At 46.3% G+C, this 21,468-nt stretch overlaps 1 long non-coding RNA gene across 1 annotated transcript in view; it reads right to left on the bottom strand.

The window, feature by feature from the left end:
- The window catches only part of LOC139055451 (uncharacterized), a 29,716-nt gene extending 9,146 nt beyond the window's left edge, over positions 1–20,570 (bottom strand). Inside the window, exons 1-2 of the long non-coding RNA XR_011511769.1 lie at positions 20,494–20,570; positions 17,123–17,315 (exon numbers count right to left, since the gene is read on the bottom strand). This is a non-coding gene — a long non-coding RNA (uncharacterized lncRNA). The remainder of the gene's footprint in view (positions 1–17,122; positions 17,316–20,493) is intronic.
- Positions 20,571–21,468: the final 898 nt, after the last annotated feature.

Raw genomic sequence — 21,468 nt, forward strand, 5'->3', positions numbered from 1 at the left:
AAAAAAAAAATTACGGAATTTACATGACAAAACCACTTTCTGATTATGAGGCACGCCGTAGTGGAGGACTCCGGAAATTTCGACCACCAGGGGTTCTTTAACGTGCACCTAAATTAAGTACACGGGTGTTTTCGCATTTCGCCCCCATCGAAATGCGGCCGCCGTGGCCGGGATTCGATCCCGCGACCTTGTGCTCAGCAGCCTAACACCATAGCCACTGAGCAACCACGGCGGGTGATGTGGACTCTCGTCATAGCCACTAACCACCAGGTTCATGCGTCATCTGCTAATACACTATTAAAAGAATACCAAAACGAAAATTAGACAGTTACCAGCCCCGCAGCTTTGCCAAGATCACTACAGTAGTATTTACTACTCATTTATTACCAATTTAGCAAAAGTGAAATTTCTTTGCATTTGGAATTTAAGCTTTTGCAGTAGGGGTATTGAGGTGTGATGATCACAATGCTCCTGTGCTTTGTGACATTACATCACTACATATTTGACAAGGCCATGGTTCTAAGTGTTTTTAGATACATCGATATCTTAATTCTTTTACAACCTAACTCCAATATGACACATGAGAATACAGTAGATTACATTTGAAATCTTTTTAACGAGCATGGAAAAGCACTAACCTTTACACATGAGACACGCATGGCGAAAGCATTGTTAGCAAAGCTCCCACGTGCTTTAGATAATTTTTCACCTTTGTCAGTGTCAGTTCTGTTTTTTCCCTTAACTCTTCCTAACCGGACAAGACTTCGTCAGACTCAACTTCATTAAACCATTGACAATGCACTGCATATCTTAGATAAACATTTGATGGTCACCCTAAAGCATGTTTCCCGAAGTTACCAACCAAGAGCAAAGAATGGTTAGCTACTGTATGAACCAGCCTACACCCATGTTAAACCAACTATTGCCCCAATGTGTCTTGAATAGGCTCTAAAAATGTGTATTCACACAATGCGCAATAGCTTTTGTGCTCAGGTTGGCAGGTTCATAGCAGCTGGCCTCCCTCACTCATCATCGGAATCTCAGAATCCCTACTGCAAAAACTTCAGGAGTTGAAAGCAGGAAAAGACAAAAGCGCGCAGTTTGAAGCAGCCAGAGGCACTGCCTCAGAGCACAGCAGTTGCACTGAATGAAGAAGTTTGATGACAAATATGGGGCACCATTTGTGTCGCTGGTTCCGAAGAAGCCATCTAAGCTTTGTTCCCATGCTTGAGTGTAAAAATACAGCTGTTTTTAACAAAAGGCACGCAACACCGTTCATGAATTGTTCCACTTGAATGGTTTATCAAATAACCTCTTACTTCTGGTAAGCTCTACACAAGCAAAATTGGACGCTGCACTGATGAAAGGGCAAGAGAACATTTGCAGAATATAAAAACAAAGGAAGACCAATGTAGGTGAGCATTGTAACACATGCACTTGTCATCCCTCACTTGAAATATATTTTTGGGAGTAGAAACACGAATGCACAACTGATGTCATAAGCTCTTAATATCAAAGAGTGGGAGTGACTGTGTAATTATTCATTTTCTTATTTTTTTTCTATTTCTCACAAGTATGTGTATGAATGTTTTTTTGCTTTCGGTTTACACAGGTTGCTTCACCTCAATTTGTTTGACCCTGTTCCCTTCTTTGCAATCCTTCATCCCTCCCCCTCTTTTATGAACTTCCAGAGATTATATGAATAGGTCCTGCTTTCTTAGAAAACATGGCACACTGGATTGGCAGTGCCTACCACTGCATGTAAATTCTTTTGTGTTTCTGATTTTTATCTCAACTCCTGAAAGAACCCAACATGAGTAGCCCCTTTCCTCTCCCCTTCTACCACAACTCAAAACCTCGCCTTGTCAATCCCTTCCATTTACAGTCTGCCTTTTTTTTTCCTTATTTGACATCCACTACTCTACACAACAAACTGGCTTATACGGATTTTTGCTCATTTTATGTCGCATCGATTTTTATTTTAAAAGATTTCTGTTCTCATATGTATTGAAGGATGAAGTGGCACAAGCATATCTAGAAATTTTGGACAATGCACCTTCCGCTATTGTCGGAAGCTATGTGTCGTGATCAAGTGACGAGCATACAACACTTTTTTTAAGTGACAACTGTATAATAGGTTACATATGCAACGCATGCAAGGCTACATGCTGGCTTTGCTCGCATGGTCTGGGCCGCTCTCCCAGAGGCATCGTTCCACATCTCACATGATGGTGTACGTAGCGCCATCTTGTTGCGGTGGCGCACACATCTCCCTTGCTTTAGAGTGGCCCCAGCCATAAGTTGAGCAGACATGGAGCTCTTACTTCTCACGTGCTCTTCGAACTCTTAGTCCACTTCTTGTGAATGCTCCAGGTTGCGATGGCTGCAAATGCTTACTTGTGCATCGAGTGAGACCACTAGCTGTGCTCACCGCATATGAACGTTAAGTGTGAGCTGGCCCAACTACTGTCCCTGTTGCAGCACCGGACAGGATATGGACGGCAGTCTGTGGTTGAATAGGGTCTTTTTCCAAAGTCCTGTGTTGCCACTCGTATTACTTGCGCTGCTTGACCGTATATGCTTCATTTCTTTTCTTGAATGTCCTAGTGTTCCCCAGTGGCTTCAGCATTCTTGGTGCCACTGGCACATCGGTTCTGAGGCATTTTCCTATGAGTTAAGCAAGTGTGAGCCCTTCTTTGCCTGGAGGTCATGATGAGCAAGCAGAGCCTTTTGAATGTTGGATGACTTCTTGAGCAACTGCTTAGCCATCTGTACAGTTCTTTCTGCAGCACCGTTGCTCTGGTGTAAGTAGGTGCTACTGGTTACATCGCATAATTCCCATTGCTTGACGAACATGCTGAATTGTGCCAAAGCGAACTAAGGACCGTTGTCCTGTCATATAATAGCTGGTGTCTCAAAGTGAGCGAAGATCTGGCTCAGTGCTTGAGTTATGTTCTGTGTGGTAGTATGCCTCAACTTCATGTGTTCAAAGAAGCGCGAGTAATAGTCCACCACTACGAGGTAATCTCTCCATTCTCAAAGAGATCAATTCCAATCACTTCCCATGGGTGTTCTGAAAGTGGAGTGTGTATCACAGGCTGTGTCTGGTTTACAGTGCTCTTGACAGACAGGACGTTTTGACACATAACTCTGGATGTGTTGGTTAATATCTGGCCACCAGACTGACTGAGTGGCTCAAGCCTTACATCTTCCAAGAACCTGACGACCAGTATGCAAGCGCTAAAGCACATCACTTTGCATATTCAGTGGGATGATAACGTAAAAAATTTCATCCACCAGTGTCAGTTCATGGATAAATTCTGCGTACCTCTGCACTTCTGGCGGCAGCAACTTGTTTGGGCCATGACGTACAGTAGCCCCTGACCCTTGCTAAAACGGGATCATTCATTTGCATGGCCTTTATCCTCTCTAGCAAGTCTTGGGAGGCAGACGGCAGTTCCATTGTAAGAATTTCGTGTTCTAGGATGGCCTCGCTGATGGTCCCTGGGCTGCTACTGCCTGTTTCTTTCTGCAGTTTCCTTGAGAGCACGTCAGCAGGGCATATTTCCTTGCCAAATATGTGGGAAATGGGGTAATCCAGCAGTCTCATTCGGACCCGCTGCAGATGTGGACTCGGTTCACCCAGGCAGTTTGATGACAGCAGAAGCACTAGCGGCTTATGGTCTCTTTCTACATGAAACTGCAGACTTACCAGGTAGCAGCGGAAATGCTTGCAGGCCCATGTAACTGCCAGTGCTTCTTTCTCTATACAAGCATATTATGTCTTATTATTGTCTTATTATGTCTTATTATAATATGCATATTATGCATATTATATTATGTCAGAGAGGGACCTTGAGGCACAGTCAACTACAAGCCTACGATCTTCTGTCTCTTGTAGGACTGCCCCAAGACTGTAGGATGATGCATATGCAGACACAGTGAGAAGACTAACGGTTGTACTGGGTGAGCACCGGTATCGTCGTCAATGGCTTTTGATGGATTAAGCATCACTGTGAAGCAGATCATGTAATGGTTTTGTGAGCTGTGAGAGCGTTGGAAAAAACAGACCAGGTGGCGGGCCATCCCAAGAAGGAACACACTTCTACATCCTTCGTCTGTTGGTTCTGCTACCTGACAGCACATTGACCTTTTCAGGGTCAACAGTGATACCGTTTGCCAATACAATGTGTACAAGGAATTCCACAGACTGCTGGCGAATGAGAAGAAAGGGGGTTAACCAAGGGGCCCGATGTTTAGTAATCATATCATAAGAAGCCAACGAAGACACCAAGGACAACACAGCGGTAATCACTTATACTTACTCAATGAAATAAATTATGAATTAATGGAATTGAAAGTGGACGAAAAAACAGCTTGTCACAGGTGGGGAACGATTCCACAACCTTCGCATTTTGCGTGCGGTGCTCTACCAATTGAGCTACAGCAGCGCCGTCTTCTCATCCACTTCCTGGGGTATTTATGTGTTACTACTACAACTAACCCTAGGAGTGTTAGCCAGCACCACTGCTCACAAACCTTGGCGATGGATGTGGAACATCCTTTCTGCTGCAGGCGTCACAATTACGTGATCTTTTTGGGTGAAGGCAAGTGGTCAGTAAAGCCCTACATGCCAACTGAAGGTTTCAATGTTGCCGGATTCGAGACCCTTGTTATGTTATGAACGAGAAGAAAGCAGGTTAACCAAGGGGCCCGATTTTTATTAATCATATCATAAGACACCTGCAAACAAAGATACCAAGGACAACACAGAGGAAATTACTTGTATTTACTAATTGAAATAAAAAATTATAAATTAATGAAATTGAAAGTGGATGAAGAAACAACTTCCCGCAGTTCGGGAACGATTCCACATCTTCATATTACGCGTGTGATGTTCTACCGATTGAGCTACCATGGCACCGTCTTCCCATCCATTTTCTGGGATATTTATGTTACTACTTGAACTAACCCTGGGATTGTTAGCCAATGCCACGACTCACAAACCTTGGCGGGGGATGTAGAGCATCCTTTCTGCCCCAGGCATCACGAGTATGCGATCTTTTTGGGGGAAGGCAACTGGTCAATAAACCCACACATGCTACCTGAAGGCACCAATGTCGCCAGATTCGAGAACCGCATTATGTAATGAAGAAGGGGGTTAACGAAGGGGCCCGATTTTTTTACTGTTGGTGTAGTATACACTCTCCTGTGTTTAGGGTGATGCCAGCTTCTTGCAGGCGCTGAAGTACTTTGTGCAGTCATGCATCATGTTCTGCCTTCGTGCGGTCAAACACTATTATGTAGTCTTGCAGACAGGCTTGGCCGTGCAGGCCTTCTAGCGGTCTTAGCATTTCCCTGTAGAAAAATTCAGTTGCTGTGGAAATTCCGAAGGGCAATCGGAGGAACTTAAATGGCCAATTGGCGTCAGGAAAGTGTTGTACCTCTAGGACACAGGTAACCAGTAACCAATAACCGGCCCTTGCGTCAATTTTGCTAAACCAGGCAGCTCCAGCGAGTTTGGCCAGGCAATCATCGACGGTGGGCACTAAGACTCGTTCTCACAGAACGTTCTATTTCAACCTTCCAAAGTCACTGCAGATTTGAAGCTTGCCTCCTTTATTTTTCGCAACTACCATAGGTGCACGCCACTCTGTGGTCTCTTTGACCTTTATGATGATACCCAGATTTTCCATTCTCTCCAACTCACATTGGACACTCGGCAACATGGGCAGAAGTACTCGCCTCGAGTACATAATAGCACACTGCTTGGCATCAAGGAGTAGCGATATTTTGTAATCGGTCTGTAGCCAGGTAGAGGTAGCGGCATAAAATGTTGGCTGAGTCACTGACCTTGCCTGCTGACTCTGCTACTTTTAGGAGACTTGGAGGACATTGAAGGACTTGATTGCGGGACGTCAAAAAGTGCGTCATGCAGCTAGTCTATTACATAAATTTCTTCTTGACACAACCAGCCATTTCAGCACAGGGTCGCAGTGAAGTCTAACCGTTGCTATTTTGGTCCAGTTGGGTCCGAGCAGCTGTTCATTTGCTTGCTTCACGTTGCCCATGACTTGTTCGTCGTAGAGGCTTGTTGGCATTACAGTTACATTTGCACCAGTGTTTACCTTGAACTTCACTGGCAAGCCATTGACCATCACATTGATTTTCCATGGCCCAGGATCCTGTTGGTCAGTTAATTGTCCAAGTAAACCTCTTCCAAAACAGCTTGGTATGTGCTTTTTGTTCTGCTTTTTGGAAGCAGAAAAGCATACGGCAGCAGCGTTCCTTTTTACTGCAGGCACTGCATGTTTTGCCATTCGCTGGGCACATAGTGTGTGATGGTTAACCATAGGTGTTCTGTTGAACCGTACGACTTGCATGTCTGTGCACTTTGGTCACACTGGTTTTTTCGATAATTATTTGACTTTCCTTTGCTCTTTGAGAAGCTGTGCATGGTGTCGACAGCTTCAAGTTACTGTAGCTGTGGCCGTAGGTCCTTTTGCTGCTGTTTGATTGTCACCATGTTGTGAGCAGCATTGACAGCGGCTTCCAGAGTAAGCTCGGCGTTATGTTGCAGCTTCTCACTTACCTGTGCGTCTGTAGGACCGACCACGAGTCTATCACAGATCAGTTCCTCTTTCAGGGCACTGTACTCAGAGGCTTCAGCTATTCTGATGAGTTCAGTGATGAACATATCGGCTGTCTCATGCGCGTCTTGCTTCCGGCTGTTGAACTTTGCACACTCGTATAACACGTTCATCCGTGGCAGTAAATTTTTTATGAACACTTGCATTACTGTGTTGTAGTCGAGTTTCTCAGCATCACAGCGCCTGAGCAAGGCTAGGACGTCTTCTGCTTCACGACCCATGGCATAATGAGTGTGTTCACTTGCGTCTCGCCGTATTGCTTCTTTAGTCTGGAGATGGCTCTATAGCACTCCCATCTCATGAACCACTGTTTCCACTCCTCGGGTCGCCAAAAATCAAGTTTTTCCGGCAGTTCGATGATGAACGAGTTGAGCGAAGCTGCGTGCTGGGCTGTGGAAACTGTAGGCGAAGCCATGGGTAGCAAAGTTTCGTATTCACTGCACTGCGCTGCATGTGTAGACTTCTACTTGCTTGGTGCACTTCTCACAGCGTTGTCGAGTATCCCACCGCTGCCTCCATGTCGTGGCCGGATGACGAGCATACATAATTGACAAAACATAAGTGCTAACTGGGGACTGTTTACTAGGTCGCATATGCAAAACACGTACGGCTACATGCCGGCTCTGCTTACACAGTCTGGTCCACTCTCCCCGAGGCATTGTTCTGCATCTTACATGACCGTGTACGAAGCACCATCTCATTGCAGTAGCTCACACGACACAGTGTACCAGGGTAACTCAATGAGCAGCAACTTCAAAAGAAGTATACTTCGGAAGGCTGCTCAAGTTTAAACAACTCTCAGTTAACAGTGTCGAGATGATTTGCCCTCTCATTAACATGCACATTTATGCCACTAGACCGTAACCTCTTTGCTACATTATAGCACAGTCTTGGTCCGAATAAAAACACTGATATAACACAGCAGAAAAGTTACGAATAAGAGCCATAAATACACAGAATATTAGAAAGGCGTGCACTCTCATTCTTGCTAACTGATCATTTGTTGAAATTCTGGCAGTCTTCTGAATTATAATTTTTAAATGGGCTGCCCATTGAGTTACGATAATGCATTGCAGTGAAATTTGATAGATGGCCGCAGAGCGAATTCAACTATTCAGTTTCAACCACAGCTAGTTACCCCTATGCTTTTCTTGGCTTCAGTGCCTTTATTATTTATCCCGCACTGCCCGGGGGCGTGCAAGCAGGGGGGTTACAACTTCGAAAAAAACATATCTTCATTCGCACAGCACACTTGGTCACAAGATAATCGATTCCACTCTGTTGCAGTTTGGGCAAAAAATGACAGCATAAAGGTCCGTTCTAGTTTGGTATTCTCGAATTTTAAAGTCATGATCTGTTCTCTTAGATACATGGTGCGGTGGTTTAAAATAGGTGTCTCTATTATTTCCGGTTTTGTTATTATATATGCTAAATAGCAATTTTAGTCGCAGTTTCCATGGGCGAGACGAGAGCGCTTACCATCCGAGCTCACTTTTCATTGCAGTGCAGCTCTCCTCCCGCTTGTATCACCCACGAACGAACCTTCCTGCTCTGTTTTGTATTCTCTCGATTTGGTCGATCAAGGTTTTCTGATGAGGGTCCCAAACACAACACGCATACTCCAAGATCGGATGAACGAATGAAATACAAGCAGTATTCTTTAGGGCAAAAGTTGAAGATTTCAAATTTCGCTGAATAAAATTTAGCGCTCTGGCAGCATTTGCAACTACATTACTCACATGTGCGTTCCAAGAACAATCACTTGAAAACATCACACCCATATATTGCTGGTCAATAATATCAGTGTTCAAAAAATAACGCGTTTCTATAATTTTCTTTTTTTCGAGAAAAACAGATGAACACATTTTTTTTATTTAGTTGGATTTTCCACTTCTCACACCATAAGAGAATGTCAGTAAGATCAACCTGCACATCGATGAAGTCCTGTTTATTTTTTATTTTTTTATACACTATACAGTCGTCGGCAAACCAGCGTAAACGCCAAGATATCCCGGCAGGAATATTGTTAATAGAAACTAAGAACAAAAGCGGCCCTAAAAAAAAAGACCCCTGAGGAACTCTCGATGTGACCTCGACACAAGGAGAAGTAGCACCGTTCAGTATTATGCATTGCCCATGCTGCGACAAGTAATTGGCAATCCAGTTACACACTCCTTAACATTTGCCTCATGAAGTTTTTGAAGGAGCAATGAGTGACAAACCATGACAATCGCCTTTCGAAAATCTAAGACACAATGACTTTGCCCGTTCTCATCCACCTGAGCGACTGAGTCGTGATAGAATTCAATTAGCTGTGTTGTAGAGGACAGTCCCTTGCGAAAACCATGTTGATTATCAATTAATATTCTATGTTGTAATAAATGTGTAATGAAGAAAGGAGGAGAATGGCATACCGATCATCATCAAGAACAGAGGGCACGAGACCGGCGTTCGAAGACCACCATCTTGCTCTCCGCGCTCACTGTTCCGAGCTACCGCCCGTTTGTTGGACTCGCTCAATAAACATCTTTACATTTGGTGGAGGTGCTGGGTACGCACATCGTCGGCACCCTGGAACTCCGATCCCGCACGTTGCACTCGACCATGCAAGCTGACGCAGCCCAACAGCCGCCACCTCTCCCGGCCGCCGTTTGTCCCGGCCCCGTTCGCCAGCGAGACCCCCCGGTATTTTCGGGTACGGAAGACCAGGACGTCGAGGACTGGCTGTCGTCCTACGAAAAAGTTAGTGGACCCAACAAGTGGGATGACGCTACTAAGTTGAGTACCGCGAACTTTTACTTGGCTGGCGTGGCGAAGCTGTGGTATTCGAACCACGAATCGGAATTTGAAAACTGGTCTGCTTTCAAGGAGGCAATATCTGCCGTTTTCGGTCGCCCTGCCGTGCGGAAGTTACGCGCCGAGCAACGGCTGCGCACACGGGCACAGGAACCGAATGAAACATTTACCGCCTATATTGAGGACGTACTCGATCTCTGCAGGCGCGCCGATGCCTCAATGAGCGAAAGTGCCAAAATACAGCACATCATGAAGGGCGTCGACGACGATGTCTTTCAGATGCTTCTTGCGAAGTCTCCTGGCACAGTGTCTGAAGTGGTAACTCTGTGCCACAGCTACGACGAGTTGAGAAGGCAGCGGGCTCTCACCCGACGTTCATCTCAGACGTACAATCAACCGCTCGCTGCACTGGACATCATGCCTGCCCAGCCATACCTTATCGCACAAATGAAAGAATTTGTGCGTGAGGAGGTGGCCCGTCAGTTGTCTCTCCTGCCGTTTGCTCAGCGTCAGGAGCTCCCACAACAGCAGCAACTGCAGCGACCAATCCCGTTGGCTCCCGTGCTTCGACACGTCATTCAAGAGCAGATTTCCGAGGCCATGCCGGTGCCCATTCAGCAGCAACCTGTCGCCGCGCCTCTTAGTTACGCTGAGGTAGTAAAGCGGCAGCAGCTTCAACAGCCCTCACCACCCCATGGTGTGTCGTATGCTGCAGCCCCGATTCAGCCGTCCGTGACATGGTCTGCTCCGATCCCTGCAAATCCCTGGCGAACGCGCGACAACCGGCCGATCTGTTTTGCGTGCGGTGGCCCTGGTCATATCGCCCGATTCTGCCGCCGTCGCGCGCCAGGATATTCAGACGCCCGTTCACCGAACTACATAGATCGTTCCCGCTCTCGTTATGAAGATCCAGGTCCCCAACCAAGCACGTCTTCACGTGACTATCCGCAACCCACGTCTCGTCGCTCACCTTCACCCCGTCGCCGCTCCTTGTCGCCCATGCGTCGTCGACCAGCCCCTGAAAATGAGGGAAACTAGCCTCCGCAGTTCGTGAGGCAAGAACTGCGCTGTCGAAATGCTCAAGTCCTCGAACTTTGCCGTCGAATATTGTCGAAGTTTTCGTAGAAGGCATCCGTGCATATGCTCTTGTCGATACCGGTGCTGCCGTTTCTGTTATAGACGCCACACTTTGCCGCAAGCTTCGGAAGGTGACCACGCCTCTTGAGATGATGCCCTTACGTACAGCGAATGGAGACCCTGTTCGGCCTATAGCTGCCTGCACTGCTCGACTTATTATAGCTAAAGAACACTACATTGTCGAGCTTACCGTCCTTTCCTCTTGCTCGCACGACATTATACTTGGCTGGGACTTTCTATCGTATAATCACGCCGTTATTGATTGTGCCAGATCTGAACTTGAGCTCTTCCCCTTGTGTGACGAGTCCTACTACCCCGCTCATCAAGCCGCACACAAAATAGTCGTCACAGAAGACACAGAAATTCCGCCGACAGCAGCTGTTTTGCTCCCCGTATTCTGCAACAGCATATGTGATGAAGCTGCATTCTTTGAACCATCATGCCTTCTTCTAAATCGGAAGCCACTTCTTTTGCCTTATTCGACCCTCTCTATTTCGAATGGAACAAGCGCTCTCTGCCTCACAAATCCTCTTCCATATCCCATCAGACTGCTTAAAGGTGAATCCCTTGGATGCGTGCAACCCATTGATGTCGGCCAAATTTTTTCCGTGCAGCAAGATTCAGCTCGACGCGACCTCGACGTCATCAGTGCTCTTACCCCTTCTGATGTTCCAGCTGCTGACCTATTCGATTCGTCCATCGCAGACGTACTGTCCCCATTTGAACGCACTGCTCTTCTCCAGCTGCTCTACCAGTTCCGCGACTCCTTCGATGTTGCCCAACGTGCCCTTGGCCGAACTTCTACCATTGTTCACAACATCGACACCGGCTCCAACTCGCCAGTGCGACAACGCCCTTACCGCGTCTCCACCGCGGAACGTCAAGTTATTACCGACCAGGTTGACGATATGCTTAAACGCGACGTTATTCGCCCTTCACAAAGCCCGTGGGCATCCCCTGTGGTTCTCGTTAAAAAAAAAGGATGGATCGATTCGCTTCTGCGTGGATTACCGGCGCCTAAACAAGGTCACTCGAAAAGACGTGTACCCTTTACCCAGAATTGACGATGCCCTTGATTGCCTACAAGGTGCCGAGTTTTTTTCGTCGTTAGATTTGCGTTCCGGGTATTGGCAGGTACCTTTAGCAGAGGCCGACCGTTCAAAGACAGCCTTCGTCACGCCTGACGGTCTATATGAATTCAATGTCATGCCCTTCGGCCTCTGCAATGCGCCTGCCACCTTCGAACGCATGATGGACTCGGTTCTGCGGGGTTTGAAGTGGCACATGTGTCTCTGCTATCTCGACGACATTGTTGTCTTTGCGCCAGATTTCGCAACCCATCTAGAACGCCTCAACCATGTCCTGACGTGTCTGAAAACCGCTCAGCTGCAACTAAATCTCAAGAAGTGCCGTTTTGCTGCGCGAGAACTTACAATTCTTGGTCACGTTGTATCAAAGGATGGTGTGCTTCCGGACCCAGCTAAATTACGTGCCGTGACTGACTTCCCCAAACCGACGACTCTAAAGCATTTACGAAGCTTCATATTGTTATGTTCCTACTTTCGTCGGTTTGTGCGCAACTTCGCCTCTATAATTGCGCCTTTGACCCAACTACTAAGCAGCGCCTCCAATATCTCGTCATGGTCTTCTGAGTGTGACCAAGCCTTCTCCACCCTTCGCCGTCTCCTGACGTCACCACCTATACTGCGCCACTACGATCCTACGGCCGCAACTGAGGTGCACACAGACGCCAGCGGTGTCGGCCTCGGTGCTGTTCTCGCGCAACGAAAGCCTGGGTTCGCAGAGTATGTCGTCGCATACGCCAGCAGAACGCTCACCAAGGCTGAATCAAACTATAGCGTCACCGAGAAAGAATGCTTGGCAATAGTCTGGGCGCTTGTCAAGTTCCGCCCTTACTTATATGGCCGCACGTTTGATGTAGTTACGGACCATCATGCATTATGTTGGTTGTCTTCGTTGAAGGATCCGTCAGGTCGCCTTGCCCGCTGGGCTCTTCGACTTCAAGAGTTTGACATCCGCGTTATATATCGTTCCGGACGCAAGCATGCCGATGCTGATGCACTGTCGCGGTCACCACTATCCACCGAAACTGCGTCCATATCCACTATAGACCTTCCATTGTCAGCTCTTGACGTCGCCACCGTCTCCTCTGCACAGCGCCACGATCCCTGGATCGCTTCGCTTCTTGACATTTTATCCGGGGCACCCACTCTTTCGACCACTCGAACTCTGCGACGCCAAGCTTCGCACTTCAGCATCCGTGATGGCCTCTTGTACCGGCGCAACTACTCGCCAGATGGTAGGAAGTGGCTCCTAGTTATCCCTCGAACGCTTCGCTCTACAATCTGCGCTTCCTTTCACTCCGACACGCAGTGTGCTCACGGTGGTGTCTTCAAGACCTATGAACGCTTACGGAAAGGGTACTACTGGCGCGGAATGTTTCGCTTTGTCCGCAAGTTCATTCGCGGCTGCCACGAGTGTCAGCGACGAAACAAAACCACCGCATCCTGCCGCAGGTTCATTGCAGCCCCTTCCATGCCCAGAACGCCCATTCGACCGCGTTGGAATTGACCTTTATGGACCTTTACCTTTGACCACGGCCGGAAACCGATGGGCTATCATTGCTGTCGACCACCTTACACGATACGCCGAAACCGCTGCTCTTCCCACGGCGACAGCACAGGACGTCGCCTCTTTCATCCTGAGGCGTTTTGTGCTTCGGCATGGTCCTCCTCGCGAACTCCTCAGTGACCGTGGCCGCGTATTTCTCTCCGATGCAATTCAAGCACTTCTCCACCAGTGCAAAATTGTACATCGGACGTGTACTGCCTACCACCCTCAGACGAACGGTCTCACTGAGCGGTTTAATCGGACTCTGGGCGACATGCTTGCGACACATGTTGCATCTGATCAATCAAACTGGGACCTGGTTCTCCCATTTGCGACATACGCGTATAACACCGCTACGCAAGTCACAACCGGGTTTTCCCCCTTCTTCCTTTTGTACGGTCGCCAGCCGACGCACACTATCGACACGTTGCTGCCATACGCACCAGATACCTCAGAGTGCACGCCCGTGTCAGCAGCGGCCCGTTACGCTGAAGATTGCCGACAACTAGCCAAGCGCTTTACTACAGCCGACCAACAACGCCAGAAAAACGCCCGCGATGATGATCACTCTCCGGCCGCAACATTCGCTCCTGGAGCACTTGTGTGGCTGCTTGTACCACCCTGCGCCCCTGGCTTGTCGTCCAAACTGCTCCCAAATTATCATGGTCCCTACCGCATCGTCGAGCGTACTTCCCCCGTAAACTATGTCATTGAGCCTCTTACGCTGCAAGGCGACCGTCGTCGACGTGGACGTGATGTTGTTCACGTAAACCGCCTCAAGCCGTACTTCGACCCTCTTGTACCCACCTGTTAGATCGCCAGGATGGCTCCACCTTTCTCGACGGGGGCAATTGTAATGAAGAAAGGAGGAGAATGGCATACCGATCATCATCAAGAACAGAGGGCACGAGACCGGCGTTCGAAGACCACCATCTTGCTCTCCGCGCTCACTGTTCCGAGCTACCGCCCGTTTGTTGGACTCGCTCAATAAACATCTTTACAAATGTAACATTATTTCTTTGTGCAAAATATGCTCTAATATTTTACAGGAAATGGATGTTAAAGAGATAGGCCTATAATTGTTTACATATTTTTTTGGACCACCCTTATGAACCGTAACTACATGTGCCATTTCCCAATCATCCGGCAGCACTCCAGTAGAAAGAGATCTAGTGTACATTAGGTAGAGGTAAGATGCGATCGGCCAGGTACAGCACTTCAATATGCGGGGAGAAATACCATCTGGGCTGGGGGCATTAGTTTCATCTATTGGCGGCGAGGAGTTACGGAGTCGCCCTCTATCGGAAGCGCCTCGCTGGCGTAGTATGAGGGATCACGTGGCGCGCTCCTCATAGGTTTTGCTGTCAGCGCTCACTGAAAACACCACGCGTGAGCTCTCCCGGACATTTCTGTGAGTACTTTCGAAACGAGAGAAGTTTCTTACTGTCTAAATAATAATCTTGGGCAAACTGAAAACACACAATCATTTACAGCCGCTGTCTCTTAACCGAATACGTACAGTGAACGCCACTGCGCGCGGTCGCCGCGATGGAGTCTCCCGAACCGGCTTCTTGCGTGAAAGGTAGGTAAACGCTGAGAGCAAACTATGTGAAATATGCTCTTATAGTGTTTGTATAACTAAATGGAGCGTAATAGAATGAAGCCTCAATGCAGCGATCGCGCAGATTCGCAGCGACCGACTGCGCGTCTGCATGCTTGTCCGCGCACTGTTTCGCTTTCTGCGCGCGCGCGTTTTCGCACCGTGCCATGAGCTTAAGGCCGCAGAATATGAGCATTTGACAGTATACAAGCAACCATTGTTGCGTGGGCGCTATCAGAGCTGTTCAAAAATAATTTCATTGTAGAGACTTCGACGCCTACGGGACTGTGATGTGCCGTCGCGACGATTCAATCTTTTTTTCTTCTAAATTCTTTGACCTTTCAATACTATTTCTCTAGTTGCGTCGCACTGTATGTTTATCGGCGTTCTCAGCGTGCAATTTCCCGCTGCTCCTTTTTTTGTAATCCAGCGCATTAATTCATAACACAAACATGGCCATATGCCATGCTTTCTTTAAATGTGCTTCTTACCGCTGCCTTTCCACTCCACTGAACTTGCCAGTATCTATAGTATCGACAAGTTCATAGACTAAACCGTCATGACATTAGTCGGGCAGCGGACTCGGGCGAGCGTCTCAGTGCGCGTTTCCAGAACATCGCAGGCCCGGCGCCGTAGCAGAAATCTTCCTTGCGTCTGTGCTTGCTGCATACCCGAGTTGTAGCCGATGACTGTTTGCCGGTTTTATGTTTCGCGAGCCAAGCTTCACACAGCTTCTTGTCCTGCGGCTACGTGCGAATAAGGCTGACACCGGCCTCCGTTACGTGCGTCCGGCTCTGCGGCACCGAGCAGTAGCCTACCATGTCGCGTGCCTTCAAAGGCAGCCACTACCTATTGTAGTGCTTTCAAGCGTTGTAGAGGAGACACTCGAAGCGTGAAAATTTCGCCACTAAATGAAAACCGCAGCGTACGAGGGAATTTAAGCTCGTTTTCAGCTCGCTTCGGCGCGCCCGAAGCAGACGACGCGGCCGCTATGCCCACGTGATCCCTCCTAGCACGTCACGCCGACGGTGGCGCCAGCTTTTCCAGTGGTGGAGCTCGAGGCCAATACTTTGTAACAATGATTCGATACCACCAACACTGAATTCGACAGGTTGCATCATGGCTCAGCTCTCACATGAAATTTTCCAAAGGTTGTTTTGGGCAAGCAATGCAGAATAAAAAAATCATTAAAGCAAGCTACCTTAGCTGTATCATCGGATAGGACCTTATGATGGTGAACAATTTCATTTACTCCCGTTGAGTCAGATCCGCATCCTCTTACGTATTTCCAAAAAAGCTTTGGATTTGTTTTCATATTATCATTAAGTCGATTGAATACGGACCCTTTCCAATGTGAACTTTAGTTTTATATTCATTAGTTACTTTGACCTGCTTCTTAAACTGATAACTGCTTTGTGTTCTTTTGAATGCGTTATATACTCTTCTTTTCCTTATTAACCTCAGGATACTAGGCTTCACCCATGGTTTCTTAGTTTTTCAGCCCAACTGAATGGACACTCGGTACATACTTTTCCGTCAGTTCTTTAACTTGTTTTAAAAAGAGACTACATTTGTACAACATCAGAATTCTCACAAAGATAATCAAAAACAGATAAATGAGCGAATAATTCCTGTGAAATGGCAGAATAATCACCTTTCTCAAAGAAAAGCCTGTTGGCTTTATATGGACGTGATTTTAAAAAAATGAAACCCATTTTCCTTCTCATTCATTCTTGCGGGGGTCTGAAACCTCATAGCCTTGATGCCTCAAGGTAGCATGCATGGGTTTATTAACCACATGCCTGCTCACTTCAGTTCAGGTGTTACACGACACCATAATGCAAAAAAGGATGTTCCACATCTGCCCACCACGGCTCTAAATGGCGCTGGCTAACACTCCCAGGGCCACGTATACCACACATAAATACCCAAGTCAGCACAATTGGTAGCGCATCACGTGTGTACTGCAAAGGTTCTGGGTTCAGTCACCACCAGAGACAAGGTCTTTTTGTCTGCTTTCATTACTTTTTTTCAATATTTTCTACATTTCAATTTTAACCACAGCTAATTACACCAATGCTTTTCTTGGTTTAATTGCCTGTGACCTTTATATAACCAGCAAAAATAAGGTAACAAGAAAATGAAAAGAAATAAGTGGAGGACAGGGTCATCAGTGTTCAAAGAAGCACCTTCCTTTTTGTATCTTTAACCAACACTTGCGCCCAATAGACAACTCCTCTGCCTGCACATCAAATGACAGTGCAAGAGATGCAGCTGGAACCCACACTCAAATATATGTACAGCATACCAATGCATCTTCTCCGAAGGTAGTGAAGAGCACAGGTGCCTGTGGAGCTGTGTGCCACGGTTCCTCTTGCCAACCCATGGAAAGGAGCATAAGTGATACTGTAGAGCTTGCCGCTTCAAGCATCGTTCAGGTAGCCATTCATTATCCTGCACGTAGTATCCAATGTATTGTAGATATCGAGGCAGCTTCAGTCCTGCAGCAAATAAAGTGATCAGTTCTAACCAAAATGTTGAGATGCAGGCACTTTGGCAGACGGATGCTAACATGTTGAAGTTTCTGGGATGCCAGTCATAATTTCGTTATACATTATATGGGCCACTCATGCAGGGATGGAAGCAGTCAAAAAAGTTTTGGAGCAGCTCTGAGAGCAGCAAATTTGACCCACTGGAGCATGAATTGCCCGTTTTGGAGCAGTAAATATATGTTTACATGAGTAGCTTGGTAAAGGTCAATGAGTGAAATACAGGCATATGAAGAAAAGGTGTTGCTTAGTTTACTTTACAGAGCACTATTTGATTATGGCAGATCAGTTCTGCGGAAGCCTGCAAGGCAAGTAAAATTCATGACAGGAAAAATTTTCACCCACCCTACTTTAGCATGAAGCTAAGAAGGAAACCTGTACATGTTTCTCGAAAACCACCATTAAATTACATACTGGATGTGACAACTAACTGTGGCCAAGAAAAAAATAAATGAGTGCTTTCCATGAACATCGCCCCCTCTATTTTGATAGACTTATGTTAGTGCTACTGAAGTTTCTTTTTTTTTCGTGGTGAACAAGCAGTTAATATGTAATTGTAACGAATGTTTATTTTCTTACTTATCCAACACGGTGCCAATGCAAAGATTGTGGAATACGCCGAGAAATGACCGATAACAGTGTTACAACGACCTAGGTCAAGTGTGGTCTTTCTTTTTTCCGACAAAAAAAATCCAAAACACGCAAATTTTTCTTTAGTAATTCACGTGACAATGCGCCCCGCATCAGTAATGTAAGTGGTCTCAGACGGAAACATTGCCATCAGCATACTGCATATATTACCAATGTGCAAACCTGGGGAACAGTCTTGTAAAGGTTCACAAAGTGAACGGTTACCATGATTACGCTACTTCTTGTTTGGTAGGGACTGTACTTGCACGCCAAAAACTACTGACATGTCGAGAAAAAACTGCAGCTGCTCACTCCCAGTGCCCCTATTTGGCAAAGTTTGCGGAGAGCTTGATGCAATATTTGGTGCGCTGAAGCGTTCTCGTGGTCAGGACAGTTTATTTTCACCTTTTAGTTATTTCACGGGCTTTTTCTCGTTAAAGGAAGTCTTCACAAATCCTAGGCTGTTTTAAATGCTGTTACCGGCCATTTGTAACCACCATACAAAACTTTTTCGCTTCTCATCGATTAGGTAAATTTAAAAATTTAGCTAATGAAACATGTTCGTGCACACTGAACGAGAAATATTTGCAGTGGCTGCTATGAACAACACTCATCAAGGTGTCCATCAACACCATTCGAGTAGTGTCCTCTGGTAATTTTTAATTCTTGGCAACCTGCAGTTGAGATAGCAGAGTATCGCAGAATAAATGTCAAGTGACGCACTGGTCATTGCATGTTTGCCGGTATTTTACGCAACTTTTGACACACTGGTTGGAAAAAAGACATGAACGGGCATGCTGATTGCACTTGAGCTGTGGTATACAAGTTTCCCTTGTCGTGCAAGGCATCTACATTAGACAGACAGGAAGGGGTATCAATGATTGCTTGGGCAAGCATAGTTACAACCTTCATAAAAGTTATTGAAGTAGGTCCCTTGCCATGCATTGCAAGACTTGTGGATGCAAACTAGTTTTTTTTAAGAATGTGTCATCATAGGATGCAGTCGCACTCAAGTGATGCGCGAGATTATTGAGGCTAATGCCATTGCCAAATACATTAGGATGTGCGTGAGTACACCCTCCTATCTTTATCAGACAAGGAACTTTACTTTCTAAGTTGGTCGACACATTTTCAATGAACTGCAGCCATATGCTTCTAGTAAGGTTGTTGTTTCAATCTTTTTCTCATGTGTGCTATGAGTGGCGCATATAATGTGCTGTAGGGTCATGGAATAACACCAGTTGAAATTTAGCACTCATCCTCCTGTCACCTGTACATTTTCTTTCATGCTCAAACTGAGTTATGCTAAAGCAAGACAAGAATCCATTCAGTCAATTTGTGCCTTCGAACCGGTTCAGTGTCCACAGTGCATGATGATGCTATTATAGAGGGATATTGAAAATATCGTTTATTTTCTTTGAATAAATAAAGTTTAGTATTAAGTTTCACACTGCATTTTGCAAGTTTTAATTACCGTAGTATAAATTTGTATTCTAGAATGTGAAGGATGAAAAAAAGCATTTCCAACCTTAGACATCTCCAATGACATCTAATCACTACAACTTAGAGGAAAGGCGCTACGATCTCAAACAGTCGCAGCTTCTATCCGCGGTTGTTGTATATAAATGCATTACGTACCGAGAGAATATGATCAAATCTTAAAGCTAAAACTAAGGTAAAGGCTTGTACCAACACGCTTAAACAAGGGAGACCATATCAAGACACATAGTGCGGATGTAAAAAAAAAATAAATCATGGAGTTTTACCTTTTAAAACCACGATCTGATTATGAGGCACGCCATAGTGGGGGGACTCCGAAATAATTTGGACCACCTGGGGTTCTTTAACGTGCACCTAAATCAAAGTACACGGGTGTTTCCGCATTCCGCCCCCATCAAAATGCGGCCGCCGTGGCCGGGATTCGATCTTACGACCTCGCGCTTAGCAGCCCAGCACCACAGCCACTATAAGCAACCACGGTGGGTATAGTGAAGAGCTGTGAAAATTTTTCCTATACCAGAAATAAGTTTTTGGCCAGGGACTCAATAACCGGGGGAATCGCGCCCTGTCTGGCGTAAGGTCTGGCGCTGCTCACAGTGCCCCCTCAGCAAACCGGGACATTTGCACGCGAGAACGAGAGCACCAAGTCCGGCCATGGCTGGTAAACCATATGACGATACATTAACAAAATATACAGTAACCAAAACAAAAGGACGAGTAAAAACGAGACGTGTCGTTTTTATTTAACTGAAATATCTTCGCGCCTCTTCCCCCCTGTACGACATAGAGGTTACACAGTTCTGCTTATTCCATATCAGTAGTATCGTCTTACATCATGCATGCGCACTGAGCACATGAATACGTTCTGGATATCGCAGAAGGCGTTGTTCACGACGCGAGACTCACGATAGCGAAGTCAAATGCGATCCTTTTAGAAATAAAGAAAAAAATTGTTTGCCTACGACAAACTTTGCAAAAAAGAAATAAAATATAAGCTTACCAAAATGCTTCGTCCAGGTTGGTGGTGGAGTTCGTTGGCGTTCACCGTTGCGCATTACGCTGTGTTGTTAATCACGCCGCCTTCGCTTGTAGGCGTGAGAAGAGCATCGAAGTATTATTATTTTCTGTCAAATACTGCTGCCTCGTAAGTACACACAGAAAATTTTGAGCTGTCTAGCCTACCCCGGCATACCGGCACACAGCAGCTTCCCGCGCTCAAATCTCGCTGTGGATTCGAATTCGCGCCGGGTGCATTTCGATGAGCTGTTGTGGCGCCACCTAGAAGAGCTTAAATATGGACGGAACGAAACAAAGTTCTAACATATGTCCGTCTAGATTTCTTTATATTTATTTATTTCAGTCTAGATTTCTTTATATTTATTTATTTATTTAAGATATAAGGCACATGCTGTTTAGAAAATACTCACGGCAAACAATGTTTTAGTCTAGTTTCTTTGGCCCCTCCGATTTATGTCCATTGTCAGCTGGCCTGCGGCCTTTAAACGATATTCCTTACATATTGTGGCTCAATATTGAGGGCACTGAACCTGGTTGAATGGGGTTTAAATAGAGGGACAATATTTCGTTCTCTAGAGTATTGTTGCTGGGGATGGAGCGAGTATTAGGCTGCTTCTCGTCGGCAAAAGGAGCCGGACGAGTCACGAAATGCAAGAAAACGAACGGCTTGCATGATTACTAGTACAGTCTCGCTTGGGTGACCAGTGAGAAACAGCATAATTAACAACCTAACAATTACAATGGACAGCCGCCAAATCCTTGGTCAATTAGACATGTCAATAATGAGTCAGATTGGTGATTCTTTCGTGTTTGTCCGTTTGTAAACGTGTTGTGAAAAGCTTCGTTTATTCGATGTTGTGCCCCATTTTCACCAGAAAAAGAAAAGCGGCGTGTTTCTGTTGACGCCGCACGCGCACGGATTTACGGGCAAGCCGCGCGTGTCACGTTCACACATATC

This window comes from Dermacentor albipictus, chromosome 2, assembly GCF_038994185.2.
Source record: "Dermacentor albipictus isolate Rhodes 1998 colony chromosome 2, USDA_Dalb.pri_finalv2, whole genome shotgun sequence".
NCBI classification, from domain to species: domain Eukaryota; kingdom Metazoa; phylum Arthropoda; class Arachnida; order Ixodida; family Ixodidae; genus Dermacentor; species Dermacentor albipictus.